Source organism: Suncus etruscus, chromosome 14 (assembly GCF_024139225.1).
Source record: "Suncus etruscus isolate mSunEtr1 chromosome 14, mSunEtr1.pri.cur, whole genome shotgun sequence".
Classification (NCBI taxonomy): Eukaryota; Metazoa; Chordata; class Mammalia; order Eulipotyphla; family Soricidae; genus Suncus; species Suncus etruscus.
In genome coordinates this window covers 15,048,288-15,064,619 of record NC_064861.1, presented here as the reverse complement: position 1 = coordinate 15,064,619, position 16,332 = coordinate 15,048,288, and the positions used below count along the sequence as shown (strand labels likewise).

The 16,332-nt window shown below is 40.9% G+C and overlaps 1 non-coding gene across 1 annotated transcript; it reads right to left on the bottom strand.

Moving 5' to 3' along the window:
• Nucleotides 1-6,561: 6,561 nt before the first annotated feature.
• Nucleotides 6,562-6,725, bottom strand: LOC126029187 (U1 spliceosomal RNA). Its single transcript, XR_007502837.1, has one exon. It is a non-coding gene; the product is annotated as a U1 spliceosomal RNA (small nuclear RNA).
• Between the last annotated feature and the right edge of the window lie 9,607 nt (nt 6,726-16,332).

Sequence of the window (16,332 nt, the reverse complement as noted above, 5' to 3'; positions counted from 1 at the left end):
GTATTTTTGAGGTAATATTTGTTTATTTCTTCTCCCCATTTTTGATGGGATAATTTTTTTATTAAGTTCGTCAGAACCTTGTATATCTTATATATTAGTCCTTTATCTGATGGGTATTAAGTAAATACTTTCTCTCATTCTGTGGGTGGCCTAGTCACTATTTTTTTGAGGTGCAGAAGTTTCTCAGATTAATATTGTCCCCTCTGTTTATCTCTGCTTCCACTTGTTTGGAGAGTGCTCCTGAAGATACTTTTAGTCTCAATATCATTAAGTGTTTGCCTATGTTTTCTTCTATATATCTTATAGTTCTAGTCTAATATCAAGATCTTTAATCCATTTTGATTTGACCTTTGTGCATGGTGTTAGATAGAGGTCTATGTTTGCTTTTTTGCATGTGGTTGTCCAGTTAAGCACAGAGGAGGAAGGAAGGAAGGAAGGAAGGAAGGAAGGAAGGAAGGAAGGAAGGAAGGAAGGAAGGAAGGAAGGAAGGAAGGAAGGAAGGAAGGAAGGAAGGAAGGAAGGAAGGAAGGAAGGAGGGAGGGAGGGAGGGAGGGAGGGAGGGAGGGAGGAGGGAGGGAGGGAGGGAGGGAGGGAGGGAGGGAGGGAGGGAGGGAGGGAGGGAGGAAAAAGAAGGAAAGAAGGGAAGGAGGGAGGGAAGAAGGAGGGAAGAAGGGAGGGAAGAGAGAGGGAGGGAGGGAGAGAAGAAGGGAGGGAAGAAAAGGGAGGGAGGAAGGAGGGGGGGAAGGAGGGAAGGAAATTTTATGCTCCCTTATTGTGCCTTTATTGTAAATACTTGGTGTACCTAAATATATGCTTTAAAACTTTGAAATCAAATCTGGAACACAGGTTCTGCATTTCTCAAGGTTTATTCCCTAGAGCATTCACTTTCCAGGAAAGACTACATCTATCTTTGACATGACTTACCTGAGCTACAAACACAAGGGCCTTGTACAGCAGAGGCTGTACTTAAAATTGATCTTGTCACCTGTGTCAGCATGTCCATGCCATTATTCAGAATCATACAGTAAAAATTGTACAATTTGAGAGAGAGCATGTGATGGATAGGATTGTGAAGATTCATGGATGGCAAAATTAGACCTAACAGAATAACACATAATCATAAATAATGGAGAACCCCTGAAGATGACTAGTTCAAATACCTAATTTTCTCCAACAGACTATGAGAGTGGACAGTCTCACAGTGCTATGGGTGACTTCTAACTGGTGTGATAACTGTTGGGAAACCTAAGCTTGATATGCTTATCTTGGTATTTTTCCTAGTTTTGCTCTGCTTTTTTTATTTTTGGCCACACACAGAGGTGCTCAGGGGTTACTCCTGGCTCTGTACTGAGAAATTGTCCCTGGCAGGCTTGGAAAGACCATATTAGCTATCCGGGATCGAACCTGGGTTCATCCCTGTTCGGTTGCATGCAAGCAAATGTTTTACCACTGTGGTATCTCTGTGGCCCTGAGTAGCACCTTGGAACCTTAGTTTCCTTTCTTCTTCTTCTTCTTTTTTTTTTTTTTTTTTTTTTTTTGGTTTTTGGGCCACACCCAGCATTGCTCAGGGGTTACTCCTGGCTGTCTGCTCAGAAATAGCTCCTGGCAAGGCACAGGGGACCATATGGGACACCGGGATTCGAACCAACCACTTTAGGTCCTGGATCGGCCATTGTGCTATCTCTCTGGGCCCAGTTTCCTTTCTTCTAAACCATTTCTCAGCATTGTTAGTTAGGAGTCGTAATCTTACCTTGCCGAGATGTTTCAACTCTGCAGAGCACATAGTAATTTTCTGTCTTTAGCTACTGCCACAGTCCATTTCAGCATCATCTCTCTCATGAAGAGAAAAGGCTTGACCTAGCACCTCTCTCTCTCTCTCTCTCTCTCTCTCTCTCTCTCTCTCTCTATCTATCTATCTATCTATCTATCTATCTATCTATCTCTCAAACTTAAAGGACAAAGTAAGAAATAGGTGGAGGGGACTGGAGACTGGATAGATAGTGCAGGGATTAGGGTGCTTGCTTTGACAAGGCAACCCAGGTCAATTCATGGCACTATATATGGTCCCCAGAGCACTACCAAGAGTAATCCCTCAGTACAGAGCTAGTGGTAATTCCTGAATACTGCCAGGTGTGGCCAAAAACTCAATAATAAAATTAAATTAGGAATGGGAAATGGAGAAAGAAGGAAAGGGGGGGGGGGGAGAAAAAGGGATGGAGAGAAGGGCATGGAAAAAGAGAAAAAGAAGAGGGTGAATATGAAGATATTGGAGAGAAGAAGGGAAGAGAAAGGAGGAAGAGCAGGGAGATGAGGGAAGAGGACAGAACAGAGGAAAAAAGGAGGGACCACAATGAACTGAAATTTTGTTGCCTCTAATAAACAGTGTGGCACATTAGAATGAATGGATGTGTTTTTAGAGGAGCATTTTACAAGGTAATAGTATTTAACGTTGAGACCAATTATCTTGTCTACTTATCACAAAAAAAGAAAACATTGAAGTGATGTACACAATGATGCTTTATTTAGAATTTTTTAATTTTGCACAGTCATTAAATGCTTTTCCTGGAAAAGCTATTATTAAATGGTGCTAATTGTAGTTCAATGCAACAACTCTCAAAGGCTTATCATGTTTAGAAGGGTGTTTTTCTACAAACTTTTGAAAACCCTAATTAGAAAAGACCAGCTTTGCACTGCTTCTATAAATGCTTAAAGTAGACAAAATATACTTGATGGGGCAATACTACCACGTGCTCAAAATGAATATTTTCCTCCAATCAAATAAATGTGGTTTATACAACCCCAAGTTCTAAGTAAGTCAATGAATTGGCTAAAGTAATTCTATTAATGCTCTCATCACAATATTTAAATTCCTTTTCCTCTTTCACAGTAAAGAAATACTTGAATATTATATGAGTTAAACTTTTTTAAATTATTTACTTAAATTTTTTGTTACAGAAAATATATACATTTGGAACCTGAATAAATATGTGTATATATATATATATATATATATATCAAAAGAATTTAAAGCAGCCTGAGCGCTTTGATGAAGTTATTTGCAGGATCCATATGTGTGCAATCAGAGCTAGGTTCCTGCATAGAAAACTCTACCGGAAGTAGTTCAACAACATCTTGAAAGTCTGGAAAATAAAAAGCTACAAATATTAAAAATAATTGTGAATTTCTGAAATTCAGGGAAGAATAGAAATAAGTTCCTTTTGATTTGGGGCTCTTTCTTCTTTCTATAAACTCAGCGCAGTCAACACAACTCAACTCCTGTCAACACAGGCTAAATCTCTGACTTAACAGTGAAGAAATAACATGTGTGTGTATATATATATATACAAAATATATATTAAAATTGTTACCAGTACTAGCAATATAACTGAGCAGTAGAGCTCGTGCCTTGCATGAGTGAGGTAGTGGGTTCTACCATTATTTATTCAAGCAGTAGAGAAAATATATGGAAGAAACAAAAGCACTTGAAAACATCATTGAGGGTATTTTGATGCCAGTCATGTCCTGTACCTTTTCATTTGTCTCTTTATTTCTTCATAGGTCAGGTTAGAGTGTCCACTTTGTGCCATGTGCCAAGATGCTTATAATCTTGTACTGGATCAGGTGGGAGGAGGACAAGATTATAAGTCTTGGTCAAAGCAAATGAAAGGATTGTACTTACTCAATATTGAAGGTGTAACTGAATCTGCCCATCAGGGGAATCCTGCTGAAGGCTACCTGAACCAAGGAGACAGTTAGCACTAAGGCAGAGAGAAGAGATGGCATCTGGTGTCTGAGCAGAGAGGAGAGACCTGTGTGATTAGGATAGCCTAGAAGGAGGGAACAGTCTGCTGTGATGAGGTTGGCAAGGTGACAGGGCCCTATCCTGCACCAAGGGAGACAGGAAATTGCAAGAGAGAATCTATCCTCTGATGGGGCTCCAAAATGGATTTATATGTGCAAGAATCAATCTGCTTCACAGAAAGTGGTGATGCAGAGACTCAAAAAGTAGATTCCATCAGAATCCAGATGAAATCTGCGGGGTCAAGAGACATGAGAAAACAGAGCATGAAATTCAGCTCTGAGCCAGAATTTTGGCTGTGAGTGAAAAATTTATTTGGCATCTTTAGAGAATAGGATTCCAAGAAGCACCATATACAAGACTATGTAAATGTTCCACTGTGAGGAATCAAGTACAAAGCTTCTGGTTGTTGAGGGGGAGGAGGAATAGGCAGCAGGCAGGGCTGTGTGCACACTGCTGCAGTAGTAGATGCACCTCTTTGAGGTCAAGGCTGGAGTATGTTGATGCATCTTGGTGACTAGGCTCAGCACTAGCTTCACAAATGCCCCAGGTCCCAGCTGTCAAGGTGCTGGTTTGCTGGGGGTGAGATGTGCAGGTTGACAAGGTTGACAAGGTTGGCCATAGTAACTTCAGAGGTTTTCCTCTTCCTCATGCCCTTGATTTCACTTTGAGTGTTTACTTTATAAATCTTAATTTGTTTTATTTTCTTGGTTTTCCCATGAAAGTTTGCATGGTTTTATTTGAAAGAGATCAAATCTGTGCTGATATGTTGTCCACACTTCTCTTATTTATTACTTTCATTGGTGGGGGGAGGGAAAGACAGGATATGATTGGTCACACATTTAAATCACATCCATATGGGATGCCAGAGTTGAACCCATGTTGGCCATGTGTAAGGCAAGCACCCTACCTACTATACTATCTTTCCAACCCCTATACCACATTTTTTCCTCTCCTGTTCCCTTGTCCTCCATCCAGCCCACCTGTCCCAGCAACTCACCTCAGAAGCTGTTCAAAATTGCAGCCACTCCCCCTTTTCTTCATGCCTATGTGGAAAGCCTTTAGGAGAATTGAATCGCCTTATGCAGCTGAGCTACGTGAGTAACACCTACACAGTAACAATGCTCATCAAGCTACAATGTCTGGGGATTGCTGTCTCTTTACATCTAGTCTTATAAGTTTTTCTGTAAGATGTACTTTTTGTGTTTGCTGGCTGCCTGGTGAAATTTAAATCACATTAGTGCCTGATATTGGTGTCTGTGCCCTCTCCAGTTTAAGTTTCTGGCATCTTGTTTCTCCCTGGTAAAGTTTTGATGGGTTGTGCCTGTCAAATGGACATTGCCAAGTCAACTACGATTGACCCACCAAGGAGGGGGCTCCCCGTTGTCCCTGCCACCTGTGTGCTTGACCCTCTCCCCTAAAATGTGAACCCTGAGAAAAGAGTCTTTTTTTTCCCTTATACCTGGTGATGCTCCAAGATAACGTCAGGGATCACTCTTGTTTGTGCTTGGCAGACAATATAGGGTTATGGATAGTGAACCCAGATCAAGCCCCCAAGTGCCTTACCCTGCAATGCCTCACTCTGACCCCTGAGAAGAGATTCCTGTCCCCTCCCAGGTCAAAGCTTATTTCTTTTAAGGTCCTTTTAGTTTTGTTTTGCTTTGGGACCACATCTGGTGGTGTGATGTTTAGGGTTACTCAGCTCTGCACTCAGGATTTACTCTTGGCTGCTCAGGGATCACATGGGATATTGGGACTCTAACCTGGGTCAGGTGCAGGCAAAGCAAACACTCTATCCACTACCAGAGGTCTGCAACCTTTAAGACATAAAGACCCACTTGGACTCGTTTCCAAAGGAAAAAACCCTGGGAGTCACAAAACCATTGCGACATTGAAAACAAATATAGAGCACTGCATGCATTGTTTCTTATCTTAATGCTAATAGAAAAGGAAACCTTGTGTGGAAGGGCTATATGGAGGGCATCTTTAGTTGTTACTGTATAAATGTTAATGTATCTTTAAGGGGTGATGACCCCCCCCATAGCTGTCAATGGACTGAACCCACCCCACCCTCCTGTAACTGTCAACAGACTGGGTATAAAAGGAGAAGCCTAGAGGAGAGGCCCAGGAAGAAATCCAGGGAGAGCTTTTGGGCCAAGGGACCCAGGCCCCACCCCCAGTAATAAGCATCAGCCCAGATGCAGCTTGCTCTGTTTGATTTCTCTTTCTCTACATGAAATGCAGCAGTTTAGTCCCAGAGCTCCAGGCACCCGTCTCCTTTAGGTGGCTCTATCTCTTTCTCTCTCTTCTCTCTCTCTCTCTTCCTCTCTTTTTCTGTCTCTTCTCTCTCTCCTCTCTTTTTCTCTCTCTCTCCTCTCTCTTTTTCTGTCTCTCCTCTCTCTTTTTCTGTCTCTTCTCTCTCTCCTCTCTCTTCCTTCTCTCTCTCCCTCTCCTTCTCCCTCTCTCCCGCTTCCCTCCCTCCCTCTCCCTTCCTCTCTCCTCATTTCACTACAGTTAGTATAGGCCCAACAAACACTGATGCAGAGATGGTGGCCTGTAGAAAAGGCAGATGAGCCCCACCATGGTGAGGCCAGGAGCAGGAAAGGAGAGAGAGTTTGAAGGTGCCCAATTGTGGTCGTGCCTTTTTGCGTGAACCATGTTAGGCCCTGAGACAGACCTTGAACTTCCCTTCCTATCTCTAGCATTGTTTCTGACTCTGATCCATGATTAGACCATTTAGCCTTATTGTCATTTTTTTTTTCCAGGGGAGAGCGTGAACGCAGTCCCCCACTACCATAAATTACGCAGTCGAGTTTCCCACATTTGGGGAAATCGCAGAGGTCAGCACACCCGGAGTGCAATGGGTGAGCCTCACCCTGGGGAAACCACCTTCATGATCATGGTATCGCCCCTGCCAGGTAAGTATTTATTGTCATTTTAAAGGAAAATATTTTTCACTTTTAATTTTCACCAAGTTGGTTTACAATACTGTAGAATTTCTGAAGTTTCGTCTCACACATCTGTGTGTGTGTCTAATTGTAACTGTTTCCTTCCCTCCTCTGTAAAGACCCCTCAGCTTGCTCCTCCCACCCTGTAACCCCATGGTCTCTGGGAACCACTATCATTTCCACTGAGTCTAGCTAAGTCATTATCTTCAGGGCCCTTCACCCCACACCAGCCATACTGATCTCCTTCTGGGCCTTTTTCATCCTCTCTACTTGTGCGAGGAAAGAACTTTTGACTTCCTTATGCTGTCACATCTGTCTCAGCAAAAGTGCCTGAAGTGTCCCCAGTACAGCTGCTTCTGCTCCCCCTAGGTTTCCCCCTGCAACTGTCCCGTCATCTGCTGTTGCTGCCCCAGACCTTTCAACCAACTAGTCACTACCAAGCACCTTACACCTCAACCCCTGTCTGTAGCTTCCCCTGCTGTGGTTAGCTTTGATCTGGTTACGTTAGAGAACTTCTTTGAGTTCCCTTTAGGAGAGTGGGTGCACAGACCTTGAAATTTGAAGACATGAGGGACCACACAAGATTACTCCCACATAACCTGTCCGTGTACCAACTCTCATAAGGGAACTCAAATAAGTTCTCTAATGTAACTAGACCAAAGCTAGCCACACCATTCCCCTACCACCTATCCCTTCCTTGGCTTCTGGAGAGCTGAACAGTGTGTCGCTGAGTCCAGTCTCTCTCAGTGTCTTGGATCCCATCACAAAAACACACTAACTGCTTAATTTCCTGTGAGCAAGACTCAGTGATGTGCTGCATTATTTTGAGTGGGAAGTGAGCCAGCACTTCTCTCCATCCCTGAGTCTACACCACTTTCTTTCTCACTTTTGTCTTTGTTAGCACCTTGGGTGTGATAGGAGCAGTTGTGGAAGCTCACAGTTTGTGCTCTACTGTGAATCCAACATCTTTCCTTAGCCAGTCTCAGAAAGGACACAAGGCCCTCAAATCTCAGGCTGTAGGCAGGGAGGATAGTTTAGCTTAGCAAGGGGCCTTCCAATGGTTCTTGTGCCCAGAGTCCATGCTCCTTTTTCCTGTGTTGGAGGTGTGTCTGCAGGGCTCAGCTTGGTCATCCTTCTACCCCTCCATCCTCCCTGACCATGCTTGTCCCTAATGATGTTGGGCCTGGGGAGCTGTTGCTCCTCAAAGGATTTTATGTTCTACCCAGAGCTGGGCCCAGAGTTTGGATTCAGGCAAATCAGCAATTGATGAGTTTCATCCTCTTTACCTGCAGTGACTTTACTTCCTTGTAGAAAAGGACAGTGCCTAGCATCCTGCAGGATGGCTCAGCACCAAGGAAGAGCTGCTTGACATGTATGTGTGTGTTTGTGTGTATGAATGTATACATGCATACATGCAAATGCAAGACTTTGCAGCAAGTAGCCCCTTTAGGAAAGTGATGACGGTTATTCTAAACCTCAGGGGAGCTGGAATAGGTCTGTGCACTTAGCTGGGGAGGCCCTTCCCACAGTGGAGGAGCTGGGAGACTGGCTCCACTGAGTCCCACATTCCTTTCCAGGAGGCAAGATAATAAATGTCAGGTATAATGAACATCAAATCTTCCTTTGACCTGTTACCTTACGGCTACTTTGAGAATGATTTATAAGAACCATGAGGAAAAGGGACTATCAATGAGCATGTTTACCATCCTGACTTTTAGTGGGGAACTTTAAATAACATTGATGAAAACAGTGAGCCAGGTCAGCTGCTTCTCAGGTTCCAGTAATTGCAAGATGGTGGGGAGGAGGGTGTCCTGTGCAGGGCAGTGGGCCAGTAGGCAGTGCCAGCAGGAGATTCTCTCCAGGGGGCCAGACTGGCTCCTCCATTATTTTCCATGAAGCTAATGAAGGGCAAACCTCAAACTGTTCCCAGCTCCAGGACTTTTCAGATAAACACTGGGAAAGGGTGAGCATAATTCATGTCAGAGATTGATTTACTGAAAAATACAGATGTAGAGAGAAACTTTCAGCATTTTTATCTTTCCTAAATATGTCTCAATCTTTAGAGGATCCAAGGGATGTGGATTTTGGTGCTGGCGTGGGCAGATCAAGCTGTGTGGCCCTGGCAGAACCCAGGGCTCCTTGTGCCAGCAACCTTCCCTCTTATCGTTGTAAACTATAGGTTGTATAGCCTCAATTGGAGAGCCCTCCAGTATTGTCCAGCCCTCTAGCCAGCGAAATAAATGACTTGGTCTCTTCTCTATGTTTGGCTTGATAGTTCTTGTTTTTAAAGTGGATGGTCACCTTTGAAGGTGCACACTTAAAATGAGAATAGAGAAAAAAAATAAAATAAAATGAGAATAGAGGTTGAAGACCTTTTGGAAAGGCATCCTGTCTGTTCTGGCTGGAGGAACACAGTGTAATAATTAGCAGCTGGAGTCAATACAAATTAGAGCTCAGTCGGCAAGACATTCAAATATCTTTCCAGGGCATAGGAATAAATACCCAGAATTAACTGTAAAAATCATGGCTTCTTCGAGATGCTCATGGTTAATAACTAGGTGAAAAATGAAACACAAATTATTCTAAATAAAGTGCATCTGGCTTGCAGATTTTGAAGATGAAATGTAGCACAGCTTTTTCCAGATGAGTTTTCACTACTCAAGTTTAGGTCAATATTCACAGATTCCAGCAAAATGTGTACTGCTATGCAGATAGAGTACTGATGTAAATTACTATAAATAGGTTTAGTGAATTTTAAGGCATTCTTCTTAAGGTAGATTTTCATTTCTGTAACTCTTGTGGACATTCTTGCTTCAGAGTTGGGCAACTCAGTCAAGTACATTTATCCTGGAACATCAATTCTGTCACTCCCACGATGAGAATACAGTTTGAGCATCCTTCCCGTCAGCTTTGTGGAAGAATTTGTTCTTCTTGGAAGAACTAAGGAGTTCATGTTACCAAGAATTTCAAGGTAAATTGAAAATAGGAACTGAAAGTGCTTAGCAGTGGTCTAATAGCTAATAGTTATTTCAAGACCAATAGAATGATGTTATCCTGGATATTAATGTCAATTTTGCTACCACCCTTCAAAATCTATCATTTACTTCTGGCTGATGAATCAAATTTTGAGGTTTTTCTTGCTATTGTTGATTTTGTTATTAGTCTTGCTCTTGTTTTTATTTTCCCTTTTGGGAAAGCAAATGTATAACTTATAGGCATTTTGGCTATGTTTCTAACCACTTTTCAAAAGGTGATCTCTAATTCCTTATTCAAATTGTAACACAGATGTTCATATCCCAGAAAAAGTGTTTTGGAAATATCTCTCAAATTTATTTTCTGTCTCCTCTCACCTTTTTCCTCCAGAGAGCTAAGCTAAATTGCCATGTCAACAATGAACACAAAGAGAGAAACTCAACAAGTGACTGGGACATGAATAAAGAGGATATATTGAGGATACATACTAATGCTTTATTTTTTAATCAAATTCCATGGGACATAGGAAAACATTTCATGTAAGTCTATATCCATGTTAAAGTATGGGATCCCTGTGACTGTCATTAGTAATGTTAGTTGTGTGTCTAGGCGGTCTTGCAAAAATGGTCTCTTTGGAATGGAAGGAGCTGCCTTCCAGTATAGGTGATTGGCTCCTTCTGAGTAAGTAAGTCTTCTGAGGTCTACTCTGGGATGTTTTCTTTTTGGTCATTTAATCAACCCTAAAATATTCACTGAGCAAGTTCTAACTAAATATTATTTCAGAATGAGATTATTACTCCAGGGAAATTGATGTTTTGAGTGTTTCTAGGCATTAATCTCTCCCATAGTCTGTTAGAAAACAGGGGATGGGGGGTGTAGCAGTGGCACAAGTGGTAGGGCGTTTGCCTTGCATGCACTAACCTAGAACAGATCATAGTTCCATACCCCAGTGTCCCATATGGTTCCCAAGCCAGGAGCGGTTTCTGAGCACAAAGCCAGGAGTAACCCTTGAGCATCACTGGGGTTGGCCCAAAAAGCAAAAAATGAAAGAAAACAGGAAATGGGAATATTGAAACCCTTTTAAATGAAAGAAAATCCCATATTTGAAGATTCTGGTCCTCAGCCTAAGTGGGTGGAGAGAGGAGAAATGCAATCCCACATGAATGACACACAGGATCCTGCTGTTTAAGTAATGGCATCATTACTCAGAAAAGCAGAAATCAAGAAAATTTCACTTGATTATATGGATAATTTTTTCTTTGGGTAATTTTGGTTGGTTGGATTTTGTATGTTACTCTCTGTGGTTTTTTCAGTACAGTTTAGCCTCTGATCTAGCTAGGGTTTGGCCTCAGAGAATCTGAAGTAATTGTGTAAACTCTGAAAGCAATGGGGAAAAGCTAGTCACAGAGCTGTTAATGTTGGAGTACAGAGAAGAGACATATGGTAACTTTAAGATTTTGCTTTTCTTTTGCCCACAGCTTCTTTACCTGCCATTCTTTGTATTCCCACCTTTCCTGTCTCCAATTTCATCTTCCTTACTGGTAAACCTAGAAGACAGAGATTCCTCTCTGAAAGTATATTCTCAAATTTTTTATTTTGGAATGTTTTATTTATAGTTTTTTTTTTATCTCAAAGAGTTATATCAGGCTCTAAGAATGTCTGAAACAAGGATGTCTTTTAAAGAATCTTTTCCTCACTTATGGTAAGAGGCTGGGAAATAGAAGACAATTAATTTGAGATTTATCTTCTTTAATTGTGGAAGGGAGGGAGAAGTTCCACCTCCAGGAATCCTGAAGCAGCCTTCAGATATGTTTAGGAAGGATCCAACTATGACCAACTAACAGTTGGCATTCCACAGAGGAACAGAATGATCCTGTTAGTCTGTTTTGGGGGGAGCTCCCAAGGGGTGCTCTTGAGGCCTGAGGGCTTCACTAGTGATTATTGGCCAATTAGCCAATAGTTCAATGTAAGGTCCCAAGGATCCAGTGCCAGGGATATGTGGGCAACCTTGGCAATGCTGGGGAGAGTAATGTGGTGCCAAGAATTAAACCTGCATGGATACCTTCCAGGCCTGCTCCATAACTACTGTCCTCTCTCCAGCGCCAATAAATGGGAATTTAAATACAGAGTAATGAGGAATAAGGGAGGGCAGCTGAGGGCAAAGTGGGGAAACTGAGGACACTATCAGAAAACCTGCTGAAGGGCAAGGCCCAGTGGGCAGTGCACAGTTCTCAGATCCTAAGATCCTCAGTTCAAGAAAAGAAGAAAAGCTCATTGACCATGTGATTGCTGATGATCCAGGGGTAGGGTATTCTCCCAGTGACTGAACCCAGAAGAAAATTTCAGAGACATTCAGAAGAAGTTCAGAAACATTTTGGTTTTCTTTGCTGAGGGATGGGAATGAAAGGAAGTGGGAGAAGGACTTGCTAATTTAGGGCAACCTTTCATCCCACCTTTTTTTCTCTTTAATCAAGTTCATGTTGCACCATGGTCTCTCTCGACATCCACTCAGGAACAAAAACATTTTTTTCTTCTTTAAACCAGAATAGCTATAGAGCAAGAAGTATTTTGCTTTGTCTAATGGGATCACTTGAAAATCTGTTCCCTGCAGAATCAGAGTTTAATCTCAGTATACATAGAAGAGCCTAAACGAGTGGAAATTTCCCAGCTATGTACTGTGTGATGGACTCCACTCTGGAGGATGGGATTTGTTTGTTTCTCCCCCTTACAAATGGACTGTTTCCCTATATACTCACTAATAAGGAGTGTCACTGGCTTCAACCGAGGAGCAATCAATGTAGAATAGGAGGAAAAACATAGATAATCATTTCCTTATGAGTAGAAAGAAAAATGATCACTTGCATTGTGTTTAAAAGGCACCCTTTTTGCTAGGGACAAATCCCTCAGGAATTTAAAGAAGAAAAATTCCAAGACTTAAAAAAATCTCAAAAAAAAAAAACAACTAAAAACCAGCACACACTCTATTTGCTTATACCTATCTGATCAGTGTTGATAACTCAAGAAAGAGAAGTGTTATTTTCTTGAGTTTGCTTTGAGTTTTCCTGGTTTTCTCCAATAGGACCAAGCTCAGAGGACTAGAATTCATGAAATATGGAGGCCCTGAGTGTGATCCTTGATACCTTCTGACCCTCTTGCACTGCTGAGATGGCCCTGATGCCATCTGAGTGCCAACAGGTCAGAGTGCTGAACCTTCAAGCCTGCACAACCAAGAAGCTCTGAAGTGATCTCTAGGCCCAGTGAGAACTGCTTGAAAATTCTCCAAAATATTTCTCTGATAGGTTCTTTGGTAGACCTACATTTTGGTTGTACTTAAAAAAAAATCATTCCAGTTTCAAAGAGCTAGCACAGGGTCAGGGTTGAGGGAGCTGTGGTTGGGTCTCTGGCACCTTACTACCCGCTGAGCACCATCAGGCATCACCCTGGGAACCCCCAAGCTCTGCCAAGTGGCTCTGGTAGCCCTAGCACCACATCTTCAGGCCTTCACGACCCAAGAGATTGTGAGGATACATCTACTATGAAGTCACCACTTTAAATTTCACTTAAAATACCATGACTCACAAGTTTTTCATAATACAGTTTACAGTTGTTTCAGAATTCACTGTTCCAGCACCAATCCTACCACCAGTGTGACCTTTCCTCTACCAGTTTCCCATAAACCCCTCCCCAAAAGCTTGCTTTCTTAGTAGGCACAAAATAATTTATTTTTTGTTGCTTGGGATTTTGTAGCTTGGGATTTTCCAGTGGTTATTTTTTCAAAAGAATTCTCCAAACCCTGACACAGAATTAGCCATGTTCCTGTAATGTTTCTTTTCATTGAAAGGAAAATAGGTTGACATAGTTATACATTGCAAACAGTACAGTTGAAAAGAGATTTCATAAGGAGATTTGTTTTGGTGAAATAAATTGGCATTGATGTAAAGAAAGTGATTGGAGGGGAAGGCTGCCAACAATAAAACAATTGAATATAAACTAAAAAGTAATAGAAGTGAGAGGTATAGGAACTAAATTTATTCAGGGCCTTTTATTGCTGTTATACTTCCAATAAGAATATTTTATAAGTAATATTAAAATGTTTATAGTTTAGAAATGCATTTAAAATTTATCTTACAGTCTTAAACTATTTATTCTAACCAATTACTGTATACTTGATATACAGGTACATGAGAAATAAGTGGAGATTGATAACAGCAGTAAGGATATTACTTGCATGGAGTCAAAACTGACTCCATCTCCAGCAGTACATGGTCCTCAGAGCACTGACAGGAACAGTTCCTGAGCACAAATCAGGGAGTAGCTCCTAATTTCCTGGAGATATACCATCCACTTCACCGCTCAAAAAATGATACAATAAACTTTCTCATTCTTAATCCTATTTTGCTTTCCTTTTCTCTTTATGGGCATTTGGAAAAGTATCAGTGTTTGGTAACTTTTTTGACAAACACTTCTGAGCTCTGAAGAACATTTTATGTTTTGTAAAAGTGTCCTCTTGGTTGATAGGCCAGAACTGGCTGCTTCTGCCTAATGAGATCCAGTTGGTAAACTTCCAGGAAGTCTTTGAATCAATTGATACCCTGTCTGAAGTTTTAAATTAGTGATATATTTATTCCATGTTATTTGTCACTGGTGTGAACTGGGCCTCTCCACGCCATGTCCCAAGAACATGTGAATAATTTGTATGAGCACACCATTAGTCAGAGCAGAACTCTTTTAACTATCAAAAGAGATAAAAATGGGGTAGATAATTGTTACCTTGATCCCAAATCTCTGTTAAAAGTTTGCTTATTGTTGATAAAACTAATTTTTATATAGTATCTTTAAGCAACATGATTAAAAAATTTTTTGGATTTGGTTTTAGTTCATAAAGAATACACCCCCTTTCACCATTACACATTCCCGCCCCAAAGATTTTCATCTCCCTCCTTCTTCACCTCCTACCTGACTTATAAACAGGCATTCTATTTCTTTCATTTACTACCATTGTCATTATGTTTGTTAATGTAGTTATTTTTTAACTGGATTCACTAATATTTGTGGTAACTTTTATATCATGAATCAGTCCTTCCAGCCCTTATCTCTATTGTCTCTGGTTATTATTACCATACTGTCTTTTATTTTTTTTAAATCCCACAGATGAGTGAAACTATTCTGTCTCTATCTCTCTCCCTCTGACTTACTTCACTCAGCATAGTAGTTTCCATGTCCATCCATGCATAGGAAAATTTCATGACTTCATTTTCCTGATGGCTGCATAATATTCCATTATGTAGATACACCACAGTTTCTTTAGCCACTCATCTGTTGTTGGGCATCTGGGTTGTTTCCAGATTCTGGCTATTGTAAATAGCACTGCAAAGAATATAGGTGTGCAGAGGAAATTTGTGTATTGTGTTATTGTGTTCCTAAGTAAGCCCTGGAGTGGTATTACTGGATTATATGGGAGTTTATTTTCCAGTTTTTTGAGGAATATCCATATTGCTTTCCATAAAAGCTGGATTGGAAGGCATTCCCACCAGCAGTGAATAAGAATCCCTTTCTTCCAGCATCCCTACCAGCACTGATTGTTCTTGTTCTTTGAGATGTGTGCCAATCTCTATGGTGTGAGATGACATCTCATTGTTGTTTTGATTTTCATATCCCTGATGATTAGTGATGGGGAACATTTTTATGTGCCTTTTGACATGTATATGTCTTTATTGAGGAAGTGTCTGTTTGTTTTCTCTCCCCATTTTTTGATGGGGTTAGGTGTTCTGTCAGTTCTGCCAGTACCTTGTATATCTTATCTAATGGTATTGGGTAAATAGTTTCCCCCATTTTGTAGATAGCCTTTGTATCCTAGTCAATATTTTCTGTGACGTGCAGAAGCTTCTCTGCACCTTTAATATAGTCCATTTATTAATATAATTCATTTAGTTTAATATAATCTATTTATTTATCTCTGCTTCCACTTGTTTGGACAGTGGTATTTCCTCCTTGAAGATGCTTTTAGTCTCAATGTCATGGAGTGTTTTACCTACATTTTTCTATAAACCTTATGTTTCTGAGTCTAATATCAAGGTCTTTAATTCATTTTGATTTGTCCTTTGTGCATGGTGTTAGATGGAGATCTGAGTTTGCTTTTTATATATGTGGCTGACCAGTTTTCCCAACACCACTTGATAAAGAGGGTTTTCTTGCTCCATTTTGCATCTCTTTGCCTTTATCAAAGATTCATTGATTGTATGTCTAGGGAACATTCTCTGAATACTCAGGTCTATTCCACTGATCTGAGGGTCTGTCTTTATTTCATACCATGTTGTTTTAATGACTATTGCTTTGTAATATGATTTAAGTTGAGGAAAGTGATGCCTCCCAACTTTTGTCCCCCTAAGGGTTGCTTTAGCTATTCGTGGGTGTTTATTGTTCCAAACGAATTTCAAGACTGTTAGATCTACTTCTTTGAAGAATATCATGGGTATCCTGAGAGGAATTTTATTAAATCTGCACCACAATGCTTTGATGTGGAGTATTAGCATTTTAATGATGTTAATTCTCCCAATCCATGAACAGGATCTGTGTCTCATTTCCTTGTGTCCTCTTTTATTCTTGAATCAG